The 14,391-nt window shown below is 32.1% G+C and overlaps 1 long non-coding RNA gene across 1 annotated transcript; it reads right to left on the bottom strand.

Moving 5' to 3' along the window:
- Window positions 1–12,538: 12,538 nt before the first annotated feature.
- On the bottom strand, window positions 12,539–13,063 carry LOC120357928. The gene is made up of 2 exons (XR_005574927.1): window positions 12,935–13,063; window positions 12,539–12,821 (listed from the first exon to the last, which is right to left on the bottom strand). It is a non-coding gene; the product is annotated as an uncharacterized LOC120357928 (long non-coding RNA).
- Between the last annotated feature and the right edge of the window lie 1,328 nt (window positions 13,064–14,391).

Raw genomic sequence — 14,391 nt, forward strand, 5'->3', positions numbered from 1 at the left:
GTTTAAATAATACCTACAATTATAGCAATATTCGCTTGTAGAAATAAACTTCGTAAACGTAAAAGAAATATTTGGAGCAAGTTATGAAGAAAGCAAAGTATATAGTTAATATGTTACATAAAACAAACTTTAGCCAAAGATCTTATAGCATATTAAAACTTTTATAGATTAATAATAAACAATTTAAAGATTTACTTAAATAACGCATTGGCACAGGCACGTTTATTTTTTGTAATAAATGGATTTTACGTACAAGCAAGGGTATTTTTAATCTATGTTTCTCTCTGTTTAAAGTAATCAGAGAGAAGACAGAGCGAGTTTTAGGTGGGACGGAAGAAATCCCCCATACACTACCGCCAGTACATCTATTTTAGTAATTGGAACTACGTAGTACATCCATTTTGCAGCACTGCCGATAAAATCATAGGTCGGTATTCATAGTCGATTTTTATTTCAAGATCGTCTTAAGTAACGTCTTAAGATGCTAATACGGCTCTTTGATTGGTTGATGGCATCTTAAGATGATACTTAAGATGATCTTAAATATAAGAATCGACTATGAATACCGGCCACATAGACTCGAAATAGGTGTCGATAAATGTCGAAAATGGATACAATTCGAGTTTGTGTTACATCCACAAATTATTGATCAGAATACTCATCCATCTTACTAGATTGCTGATAAAATCGCGTTATTATGGTGCGTGTCTGTACTATATTTTGTTCAGCATTCATTAACAAATAACTTGATTATTTAAAAAAATCTACGAAAAAATAGAAAAAAAGGAGAACTTAAGAGCATGCTACAGTACCGCGAATTATCGACATTTACAACTTCTAAATATCTTCGAATTGGCGTTACAGAATCATAAAAACTTTTATATATAGAATTGAAATACGCATAAAAAGAAGACAAAACTGCTCAGACAAATTTTACAAGAAAATCAAACAAAAAGTTAAGAAGTCATTAAAAATTCATTCGTATAGCCGTCACCTGAGGTTAACTTTACCTTAATACAGAAGTTGTGTAGTTTGTACGTACAAAATGATAGTAGAGCGATCTTCAAAAAACATGCACGATGAATAACACTGCATGATGACCATGTGAAATTACTAAACGCCTAACAAAAAAGATATGCTAATGTGCTTTTACCACATGCATATTTCGCTCACAATCAGCGAAGCTGAATTGTCATAAACAAAGAAGTATGGTACAGTGCGTTGCATTGATGCCTGGAGTACCGATTTTAAGAACCACGTTTCTTTCTTAGTTATTTTTACGTTTATGAGCAAATGCTGCCGTCAACGATCACCGCAGCATTTAGTCATGAACATAAAAATAATCAAGAAAGAAACGTGGTCCCTAAAATCGGTACCCCAGGCATCAATGCAACGCACTGTACCTAACAGATCTTTTTGCAGATGGTGAAATAATCTAAAAACAAATACAGATCTATGCGATGGACAAAGAGCGATAGCCTATTCTTGCTCGAAAAATAAACTACAGTGATCTGCAGTACTGACGTCGAGGAAGTTTTGTTACTTTAGTATTCTCTTAGAATGCGCCAATAATTATGAGTAACGCTTGAGAGAACATTATTAATTATTTTAATTTTCGTATTAGCATGTTTAATTATATATAATTAAACATGATAAATGTATAACTTTTTATATGTAGTAAAATATTAATATATATTTCTCGTTATTTTTAAAATTGCGTCTAGTCAAGCAAACATTTGATTAAAAAGATATTTTTAAACTTATCTTTAAGTCAAATATTAAATCTGGCATTATGAATAATAAAGAAAATATCAAAATTGGAACAGATAGTACACCAATACAAAATTTTTAATTTTGATTTAATCGATCTTTATAACAGGTATTTAACGTTTAAGTACTATAAAGTGTTTAATAAAGTAAAATATCCATTTTAAAATAATTAAAGTTACTAATTATGTCATATTAAAATTAATAATTTAGTTGTTATTAAGACTCACGAAATTTAATACTTCAAAAAGAGGGACTAATGAGAGTTACAACGATTGTTGGAGTGCGTGTCAATAAATCTTACGTGTTTATTAAACAACTTCCATTAATAAACACGGAAGATTTACTGACACGCACCTCAACAACCGCATGGTGGCTCTCATTAGACCCACTTTTTGAAGTATTAGTTAATTGTGATTACGAAGGTCTAAATTAGTAAGTATTTTGTTAATTAAAGTGTAGTAAGTAAGTATATTAGTAAGTATATTAAGTATTTTGTTAATTAAAGTGTAAAATGTATGAAAATTTTGTGTATCATTATTAAGAGGATCTTATTTTCTCGAACGTAAAATTTACGTATTACTACTAATACTGTATACAATTATATCATTCAATGATAATGTTATTTTAGAATTAAAAGCTGAATGATTTGATTTCTCGTTTTAAATATTGTAAAGAATTACAAGAATGTGTAGTAAGAATTGTAACAAATAAAAAAGAAAAGAAGGTATTTGAGAAAAGTTAAAATAAAGCGAAATCATGTTCATACGAAAGTCCAGGAAGTCAAAAAGGATGGGGGAGAGGAAGAGAGAAAGAAAGAGGAAGAAAGCTACCACATAAAACGTGTCGCGTACAAACGAGAAAAAAAGAGGAAGCAAGTAGGACACAAAAAAATGAAGCACCCTAATACTCGTCACTTGGCTGAGTCGTAAAATTTAATTGAGAGTCAATCAACCAGTTTTGACTTACGTGATACGTCGTCAAATTCTTCGTAAACAGCGAGTTAACGAGTAAACGAATAAAATAACGAGGTGAGCAGTCGTGCGATCCGTCTCGGAACTGGGAATTTCGTTGGAACGGTAGGTCCAGGCGATTTTCCTCTCATTGTCAGTGGTAAGTCACCCTTGGGAAAGGATCGTTCGCACCCCTTATTGCGACTTTCCACGTAATTTTTTATATAGTGCGAGCATCTTTTTCCGCGTTTCTCGCGAAACAAGGTCCCCAAGCAACAATTTGTCCCAGGATATCCGAAACGCTTCTAAATGAAAGGTTCTGTTTATTTCGTGGAAAGATTAAATGTCTAAAATATATCTCAGAGGTATCTTTTGATATCGTATAGTAAGGGTATTTACACAAACATTTTAAAGACAGCTAAGGGATTTCAGCAATATGTCTAACTTTTTAACTCGTTAATTTTTTACGTTAAAATTATTTTTTTAAACATTTTTAATTTTATTAAATAATATTGAATAAATTTACTTTTTCGATAACAGTTCTAAAATATCATGTTTTTTTTACATTATACAACAGACATCCGAAGGACACTGCAGCACACAGCATTGCCGATAAATAGCAAAATTGAATTGCTTGTAAATACTCGTAAAATATATATACGCGATAGAACAAGAGGGGCAATTATGAGATTTTTCCCTTTGACATGAATATTTTTTTAACGTCAAATTTTTAAAATTCTTATTTAAAAAATTAAATAAGAATATTTTGAATGTTAATAAAGTTTTCTTTAGTTTTATTTAAAAATTAATGCAAAAATTTTATATCCTTGAAAAATGCATGTTAAAATATAATTATTATATAATGTACTTTTTTAATTCAACACAACACACATACATGTCTAAAATTTGTCTTCACGGCGTCTTTTGGACATTATTAAACACTAGATATTGTACGTAAAAAGAGACACTTCTAGAATATCTTCAAGGGCCATATTCTTAAAAACATGCAAATAACTGTTGCATACGAAAAAAAGTCAATGAGAGAATACTATTGAATAATTCCATTAGCTTTTCTGCCATTTTTGTATACGAATGTTATTCGCGCATTTTTAAGAATAGGACCCCAGGTCATTTTTGGTACGTCAAATGGGCGTCCGTTTTATTTATTCAACTATATTTATTATTGTCGAGGGACGTAGATTGTTGACTCTTCTGTGGAATACCTTACCTGCGAGAGATAGGGTAGAGCATTTTATCAGTTTTTTCTTCGGTAAGGAAAAATCTTATATATGATTGTGAAGCATTAATATTAGAGGAAAAGAGGAGGTTATGAAATACCATTTTGTTTTTTGACAATAACTAAGTAAATATTAACGCGACACAATTCTAACTAACACCAGTTTATTAGTCATAGAGTTCTACTAATTACCCTATAGGTAGAAGTTCATCGGGTATATGTATAGAACAAACGTAATTTACAATTTACTGAAGAGGGGAATAAAGGATGCGTTTGTAGAATAGAGGAGTCGCGGAATACTAACAATTAATGTTATGAAAAGTACTTTTATTTATAAAAAGAATATAAATTTGTGATTACTCGTAGATTGCACACAAATAAGTGTCAACTCAAAACAAGATTCTACGAACTTATCATAAAATATACTTTATTAAAAAAACTTTTTTTAAATAAGTCTTTTGGCTTAAAAAATGTTTGAAATAAAATTTAAAACTTTTTAAAATAATTTCTTTGGTTTTAATAAACATTATACAATATCTAAAATAAAATTATTGTAATGTCGTAAAAGAAATGCACGTGGTAGACGACCATATTCCACAACCACAGTTCACGTGTATAACATGACTTTATTTGCCAAATTTATACGCACATAAATGATTATTGAATTATTATTAAATTTAATGATATACATTAAATTCAATAATATAATTTACATTCAAGGCCTTCAAGTTAGACTAAAATTAAAAATTAGTATGTGTATAACATTCGCTTATCGATTCGTTTCAAACGGTTCGTCAAACGTCTTTTCGACTTCGGGCTCAATATACAGTCATATATCTTTCTCGTGCATTTCTATCGTGCTCTATCTGCCGATCCAAATCACGTAACGCTGAGAGGAGATCAATAGTGTAGCTAGTCCGAGAAATGTAATGCGATTACACGGAAAATGTTTGCACGTACGAAACGACCGAGTCTTCTCATTAAGAAAATGCTTAAAGTAACAGAAGAACTTCCTCGACGTCGGTACTGCAGATTATTTTTCGAGAGAGACCAGAGAGATATCGTAATTTTTTTCGTAATTCTTCGTAATCGTGCGTAGTTAATTATGCAAACGTTCGATTAAATAAATATTTCTAAACTTACTTGTAACTTAAATATTAAATCTGGCATCATGGATAATAAACAAAATATAAAAATTAAAACAGACACTACACTAACACAAAATTTTTAGGCCGGACAATCTGTTTTTATAACAGGTCTTTATAACGCACAAATGCTATAAAGTGCTCAATACTAATTGTGAGATGTCAAATTTAACAAAATACTAAGTGTCTCTCTCTTTCACTTTCTCTCATTTTCATTAAAATATTTATCTCTCCGTTTTAATAGAGACAACGTTAAGAAATATTGATCTTTAGATTGACATTATACATAAAATACATATGTTATGTCTAATAATTTTTGTTTTTTTTAAATTAATTAGAATAAATAATTACGTCTTCTATATAAAGCAGTATTACTCTGTTATACATATATTATTAAATGCACTTAAAAAAAAGCAGTTATAATCATTAAGTCTACTTAAATTAATTTACTTTAAATCTACTTAAATTAACTTACTATAAATAGAAAGAAATAACTTTAAGAACTGAAACTTGAAGACAAAAACTAACATTAGTCTAACTTTATACGAACTATTTTCTAGTTATTTCTCATTAACACAAATTTTTAACTCTAGTTCACCGGATCAGGATACGGTGAACTCCTGAAGCACAATCTCTTTCATAGTTTACTTTTTCTTGTATATTGTTATAAATTTAATTATTTTATATCATTCTCTGAACTTGCTATTATCTTACGAACATGGTATTTAAATTATATATTTTTTAATTTATACAATACAAGATTAAAGATATTAATTAAAATGAAAGTAACAAAGCAAAAAATTGAGCTGTCTCACGGATCGAAATATGACGAACTTTGGACCGGAAAATAAGTGTGGCAAGGTAAATGAAGAAATTATATCGTAAAACAGGTAACTTTGACATTGATGAGGTATCATCATATTACTTTTTGAATTCTTCCGATAAAGTTTTCTACCCTTGAGAAAATCCGCGGAAATATTGAAAAAAAGAATAGGTTTTTTCCTGACCCTTTATAGCTATAGTTTGACGAAATCAGGCGTAGTCTGATGAAGTTTTTGGATGTTATAAGATACCCAAGCCAAATAAGGTCCACCTAACATATTTTATTTTTTATAAATTCTATTTACAAAGATATTGAAATAAACTAAATCAGAATAAAATGTTTATTTCAACCACTCGCCAAAATAAAATTATCTTCTATATAAAACATTTTTAAGTAAACAAAAAAGAAATGCTTTTAAATTCTGACATTGGGCCTTATTAAATTCTTGTGTTTTTAATAAGGTCTAAATTAAAAATAAATTAAAAATAACAAAGGAATTAAATATTATTTTCCAACTCACTGTTAAAATGATTATTAATCACAAATACGAAATCCTTTAAGATCTATTATACTAGTAAAACATCAAAATTATTTTTAATTTTGTCTATAAATAATATTTTAATTGTAAGAAATTCTGGCTATTTTAGTGCAATTTTAGCTTATGGAAAGTTAGTATCATTGAAAATCGTTATTCTCTGTTGCAAGCCACATACATAATAAACAAATGACAATGACTATAACATTTAATGTACAAGTGGGCCTTATTTATTAAATCATTATTTATAAAAAAATATATTTATTTCAAAAAATTGATATACATATTTGTTTTTTCCTATAGTTAGAAAGTTGAATAATATTATAATATGTTATAATAAACCATAAAATAATGTATATTTATTAAATTTACAACACATTTTTATAAAAACGACTGATTTACCCACTTTGTTACAAGCTTTTGTTGCACCGAATAAATGTGTTGCCAGCGGTATTAATTTCCTATTCAATCTTTATCTACTTCCTATGACATATTTTTTAAGCATATATTTCAAACATAAAATGGGTTTTTAAATGGTAAATTTAAAAGGGAACCTTGTTTAGTACTGGGCTTATTCGGCTCAAGTAAATCGGATCGTGTTCCAAATAAGACTTTTTTAATTTAAATGAATACGGTTATGCAGATTTGCATGCCATTTATAATTTAAAGTCTTTATGAAACACCGAACATGTGACAGCAGTTTGACAGTTTTCTGTCATAACGTTTATAGAATAAACGCGAATACGTATTTTCGGCCGTCATGCAAAAATTAAAAAAAAAAGAAGAAAATCATTGTAAATCATTATTGAAAAGGTGTTAAAATTTTGAAGGATAATTGGATTAAGATAATTGAAGAGTATAGAATTCAAAAATATCAAGCGTTTTGTCACTATTTCTGCAGTTTATTATAAAATTTGTTCCAAATTTCGAAATGACTCGTGTTCAAATTAGAAGACAATTAGACTTTTACATAGCAACCTGAATGTAACACTGATGATCAATCGACCAAATCTGATCTTAAAAATATTAAAATAGTAAAATATTATGAGTCATTACACTCGGAATAATTGAATTTTATTAATTTCAACTGTAATTACATAATAACGATATTATAACATAATCATGAAACGTCTAATTATATAATTATTTATGTCATTAATTTCTTTCTTTTTAATAAAATTTTTGTTTTTAATTGTTAAATTGCTCGTTTTTTCTCCAGACTAAAACAAATATATTAAAATCTTTTAAAATTTTATCTAACAATCAGCATAAACAGAAATGTTCGATTTTGACCAGGGGGTGCTCTATTTTGAAATCATTGGTTCTAAATCGGACTGAAAAAAGCGTTTTTACATTTTGCATTGTAGCTCAACACAAGTAAAAAGTACGTCAAAATGATCTAAAGCAAAAATGTAGGGAATTAAATTATTTTTCCAACGGCACCTTCAATTACACGATCGAAATTTATTTGTGACTTATAGAAAACAAAAACTGCAGATAGGTCCAATTTACCCACTCTCTCCTAATTACATATAAAAAATTTTTTTTTGAGGTTGTGTCCTATTGTAAACACATTATACACATCAATACATACTTATTTATAATTTTGCACGAAGAAGGATTAAGTAAGTAAGTACAACTCAAAAATGTTTGAGTGAATTTATCTCGTAGAAATGGCAAAAACATGTTGGTTTATAATTTTGTACCGCCGGTCAACACGCCAACTTTTAGTAAATATTGCTCTAAAATTATTGAAATAAGTCAAATATATTCTTTGAACGGAATTCTGTGGTTACCCATGTTAACAGTGGTACATTCAAAAATATTATATAAAATTTGTATTTGGCTTGGGAAAAAAAATGGCTTGGTCACTTGCTTCCAGCTTTACTTGCGGACTCCGTAAGCATTTGCATGAATAATCGTCCAAGCTATTGCAAGAAATATAAATAAATAGCTTAATGTATATCTAATAGTCTATAAAAATTAATCGTTCTTGTATAAAATGGAAAGATTACATTAAATTTAAATACTTTTTAAAATGTGGAAATTATACATAAAGATACATGATTATTTAAATGCAATCAAGCCCTTCATTACGAAATTGTTCAATTTTTCTCGTGACAATGTTGAAGCAATGTGGAATAGTCTAAACGAGCAAGATCAGCAATTATCTAAATTTGATATAAAGAAATTTGATTGGACGAAATATATGATCAATCATTGCAAAGGCATACGTTTATTCTTGCTTAATGAAGATGTAGTACTTTCGAAGTCATATTAGACTTAAAAGGTAAACAAATCTCTCCAATATTTGATTAATTTTATTTTAATTTCAACACATTTAATCAAAATAATTTATTATAATTATTTTAATTAAATTTTATTTTTAATCCAATAATTTGTTTTAGACTTTTCTGGATTCATCAAACCTTTAAAACTGTATTTATTATTACAAGCATTTGGATCATCTGGATTACATGTACAAAAGCATTCACATAACTTTTACATATTTTTCCACATGATTGTTGCTTTATATCAAACACATATATTTTAGGGCACGTATGCTCAACGTCCAACCCGCGATGGTATTCCAAAATATGAAATTTTGACTACAGTAGAATCTTGTAATAGTATACAAATCCTTTTTGTACTGGTAGTCCATATGCCTGTCCAAAATCCGGCTAATTATTTAACCGCGTTTATCTCCGCCAACTCGACAGAGAGTAAATAAGAAAGTAAAGATGCCAAAGAGTACGTATATAACTGCATTCCGTTTGAACGCTCATATACTGTAAGCTTTATTTTAGATTTGTCGCACATTATACGGGAAAAAAAATAGAATAAAGTTTTTACAACTCGTAAGCGCCCAGGTAGAACGAAGCCTATGTTACTAGGTGCTATTACATGGGACCATCAAACGTCGAACGGCAAAGCATACGCAGTAATATGTTTAATAATTTTACTGAGGCCATGTTTCAATATTCACTGCCTACACTGAAAACATGTAGTTAACGTTATGTATACTGAATATTAAAACACGTTTTTTTATAAAGTATTACATGTTAGAAAATTTGTGTATATCAAAATGTAATATTTTTTTTATCTATCTTGTAGCAAGAAACGAGAATCCGCAAGTTCAGATTTCTGCGCAATAATTTTCTGCACAGTAACTTTGGGAAAAACATTTTGTACATATTGTTACGTCCTGCGGAGTAACAATTCTTTTCTTTCGAAATCGATGCAGCCAAGCAACCGAAAAGATGATCTATCTTAACCGCGCAGATACGCTAAAGTCGAGTCAATACGGCTGGTTCACCCTTGACACGTGCCGATTTTGGCGGATGATTGAACCCATCGACACGAAACACTTGTCGCGCAATTAATAGGTAGCGCGCGGGCAATAATAAGAGACAGTACACCTGCGGATTAAAATCCCATAGAAATCATAGACAGAATCAGGTATAAAAGGAAGAAACTCCGGAGCCCGCGAGCACTTACTTAGAGTCATTTACAGTCATTTACGAGCACTTACCGCACCTTTTTTTTTCATTCTGCTCAAGCGCTCATTTTTCGTTCGCGATTCACTCCAGTTCGATCCGTCGCACATTCCGTGGCATTATATGTCCGAGTTTGTGACGTTCGGATTCGTATTTATCGTACTTAAATTTGACGCGGCATTGTGAGAATTAATCAACAAGTTCTTTTCAACCTCCGAACACTCTGAGTGCCAACCGTCGACCAGCCGTCCGCCGTTGTAAGCTGAATCCACTCCTCCAAATCGTTCGCACCTTCACTAATTTCACCCAACAGTAAGTCTTAGCCGTCCATTATTTTTTTTTTATTTACTCTTCATAAGACTACCTTCTCTCTCTAGTAAGATATTTATTATATTTTTCAAAACACTCATATATACAATATTATTTCACCACCCTTCCTTTCCTCCCTCTATTACTCTCTTTATTTCCCGCAGAATACAATCGAACTCTCTCTCTCTTTCGATTGGGTCCGCGACTCTCTTTATTTCCCGCAGGATACAATCGAGCTCTTTCGATTGGGTCCGTGACTTTCTTTATTTCCCGCAGGATACAATCGAACTCTCTCTCTCTTTCGATTGGGTCCGCGACTCTCTTTATTTCCCGCAGGATACAATCGAACTCTCTCTCTCTTTCGATTGGGTCCGCGACTCTCTTTATTTCCCGCAGGATACAATCGAGCTCTTTCGATTGGGTCCGCGACTTTTTTTATTTCCCGCAGGATACAATCGAACTCTCTCTCTCTTTCGATTGGGTCCGCGACTCTCTTTATTTCCCGCAGGATACAATCGAGCTCTTTCGATTGGGTCCGCGACTTTTTTTATTTCCCGCAGGATACAATCGAACTCTCTCTCTCTTTCGATTGGGTCCGCGACTCTCTTTATTTCCCGTAGGATACAATCGAGCTCTTTCGATTGGGTCCGCGACTCTCCTTTCATTTTCTGCAGGATACAATCGCGCTCTTTGATTGAATCCGCAACTACCTTTTATTCCCTGCTGGATACAATCGAACTCTCTCTCGTTCGATCGAATTCGCAGCTTTCTTTCCTTCCATCGGAAACGAAGAATTCCGTTCCTTTTATTAATTCAAACTTTTTCCTTTTTTTTTCCTTTTTTTTCTTTCAAGAAGATAAAATATAGATTTTATTTTCCTTCATTAGAAAGAGAGAACGTAGCCTTAATTCTCAAATTCATTCTAGTGCATAAGCGAGTCCCTGAACATAAAGCTCGAAGAGGCATTAAGAACTGTCGGAATCGTCGAAATAAGAAGCTCCGGAAGCTTCGTTATCGCTCTACGGAAAATTACACAATCAGCGAGGAAAAAATTCTGTTTTGCCTAACGCTCTAATTAATTTAAGAACTTCCGACGAACCGACCGATTCATCTCCACCAATCCCAAATCCGTCCGCCGAATCATTCTCTCTTTCCCCCTGTCGTCATTCCTCCCCCTTTTACTCCCTTGGATCTCATGTAGAAACAGATTTTAAACAATCACCAGGGTCACCTTCTTCTATCTTCGATCCCTTTGCAGAGCCCTTAGCATCTCCTCGGGATTCAATCTTTTCTCCTACAGATTTTCCTCCTACACCTTCCCTCGATTTTTTTCATCGTAATCCCGATTCACCTATTCGAAGATCCATACTCCCCCGCGTTAGAGTTTTCTCAAGAAAACCCGCATTCCTACTCATTATTTACTCCCGAAGAAATAGAGAATATAGTAAACGAAAATATCGAAGCGAATCGAAGAGTAGCCAATGAATTGGAAGAAATCTTTAACTCGCTCCAAAACTTACCTGGATAATTAAAAATCCCCTGATCACAATACACACCCACACATGCACATTTATATCTTGTTAAGCACAAATGTAACCAATTAGAATTTAAGTTTATAATTGCATTTTCTGTTAAGATCATAAGATTTTTCTTCTTTTATCATACATGTTCTCTGCTAACAAAAATGTTATTTGTAAATTAATAATTATTATTTTAGTCATCACCTATCATTGTAATCGTTTATTTCTTTTATTATGTTAAAATAAATTGTAATCTTTAATTTTAATCATTTTCGTTTATTTCAATCACCTCTAATTCCCGCTCCGATAAAATTGCACTTGGTCCGATCCCGCGTAAAAGCGATTCAATTCGTTTACGCAAAATAAGGACTACACGAATGCAAGAGTTTGAATGAGAGTCATAGGTCGTCATTCTCGACACCTGACCTACATTCTGACACCTGACGCATTCGACTCGTCGCACTCGCCCGGAAACATGTGTGCGCGAGATTAGGCCTGTTCCGTTCTTCCTATCTCGCTCAAATTATTTCCCTAAGTCTCTACCTGCCAATCGACCCGAGAGACTTATTTCGAGAATTCTGGACGTAACAATATAATTTATGTAAAAAAAAGATGCATAATTATATATAATTATTTATAAAATTTGCATAATTACTTATATTTTCAATAAATATGAACATATTTGATATATAATTATATAACAATTAATTGAAAAGGCCAGTGAGACGAGCAAAAAGGTATAGATGTTCGTATAGCTAATAATACATATTTATTCGTATATAAAGGACACAAACGTTTCGACTCTACGGAGTCTTCTTCAGTGTGTGTGTATTCTTACATTACAGACGCAGACCGCGAACAAATCTTCATAACAGCCTTTTAAATACAGTAGTCCGGGATATAAAGTCCATGGTCCGAAATTTCTATTCTTGCTTCGTCGATTTCCAGTCCGCGAAACAAATCGTGTCAACAATTCGGTCTACGTATCGCTTCTTGTACGACTCGTGCAAATTAATTAATCTCCGACCAATGATACTTTAAAAAATATAACAGAAAAAAGAAATTTCACTAATAAATTCACTAATAGCCGTTTTTTACAAGTTCTGTGTCAGTTGAATCGCATGTTTAGTGTAAATAGTTAAACTTACGGTTCGTCGTTAAAGTCGTTGTAAGGCATGTTCAAACGCTGATCGCTTACAATGTTAACGAATAACGGTCGATCTGTATTGATCGGCGTGACAAGGGAAACTGAACGTTTCTGATGTTGCGAAGCGTACGCAACCTGCGTATGAGTCAAATCTTTTTCTGTTTACAATTCTATTCCCTATACTTTCTTTGTTACATATCGACCAGTTTGTTCAAAATAGTGTTGTAACAGTCGTCTAATAGTTCCGTATCCGTTTTTTTGATTAAGGCCATTTTTTTGTTCGTTAATGTGTATCATCTCGGAAATTAAGCGTTTATGATAATTTGGTTCAAAATCAAGGATTTTTACATTTTCCCAATCGATCGAATGATTTTGTTGGAGTCTGTGTTCGCTAATGACTGATATTTTTGCTGTTTCAAGTTTAATGTTGTTCACATGCTCTTTGATTCTTGTTTTTAATTTTCTCTTTGTTTGTCCTACGTACGAGGCATTGCAGTCGTTACAATTTAATTTATAGACGACGTTGTTACATTCTGTTTTTATGTTCTTGTCCTTGTGTGCCTTTATAAACTTATCCAGCTTATTTAGACATCTAAAACCTAGTCTAATTATGTCTTTATTCACGGACGTAGATATTTTTTCAGACACGTCTTTTAAATACGGGAAGTCCAAGTACTTTTTTCTTTCCACGCTCGTGTTCGGCACGTCGACCAAGTTCTGAACTCCGCTATTTAATTTCGTGTTAATCAATTTTTTGATTCCTATGTTGATTTTGTTAAAAATCAATTCCAATGGGTAGCCGTTATTAATTAGGGTGTTAACGCAAAATTCTAGATTCTTTTTGTGGTATTGGGGGTATGATAATAACAACGCCCGATCTACCATGCTGTAGATGGTTCCTATTTTTTGGCTAACTGGGTGATGTGAATAGTAGGATAAGTATCTACCTGGGAAGGTCTCTTTATGGAACCAGTCAGTATGTAAGGTGTTGTTATCGACTTTAATTAAGATATCTAAAAAATTGAGGCTGCGTTTCTTTTCACGTTCGATAGTAAACTGTAAGCGGTTATGGTATCCGTTAAATTCATTCAGGATATTATCAACCGCTTCGGTGGGTGCTGCCAAAGCGATATCGTCCACGTAGCATACGTAAAACGGTAGAATCACATTTATGTTATTCAGAACTTTGGACTCCAGATCTTGCATCACTGTCTGCAATTACTGGTGACAAGGGTGAGCCCATAGGGACACCAAACGTTTGTTTGTATATCTTATTATTAAAGGTAAAAAACGTAGACGTTAAGACAAATTGTACCGCTGTAATAAATTCGTCTTTTGGGATGTTGGTCTTTTTTTCTATGAATTTCCATCTAGAATTAATCCCCTCGATCGCAAGGTCTAACGGCACATTGGTAAATAAGGATGTCACGTCAAGAGATAGCAAGGTCTCGGAGTCCT

Source organism: Solenopsis invicta, chromosome 5 (genome assembly GCF_016802725.1).
Source record: "Solenopsis invicta isolate M01_SB chromosome 5, UNIL_Sinv_3.0, whole genome shotgun sequence".
NCBI classification, from domain to species: domain Eukaryota; kingdom Metazoa; phylum Arthropoda; class Insecta; order Hymenoptera; family Formicidae; genus Solenopsis; species Solenopsis invicta.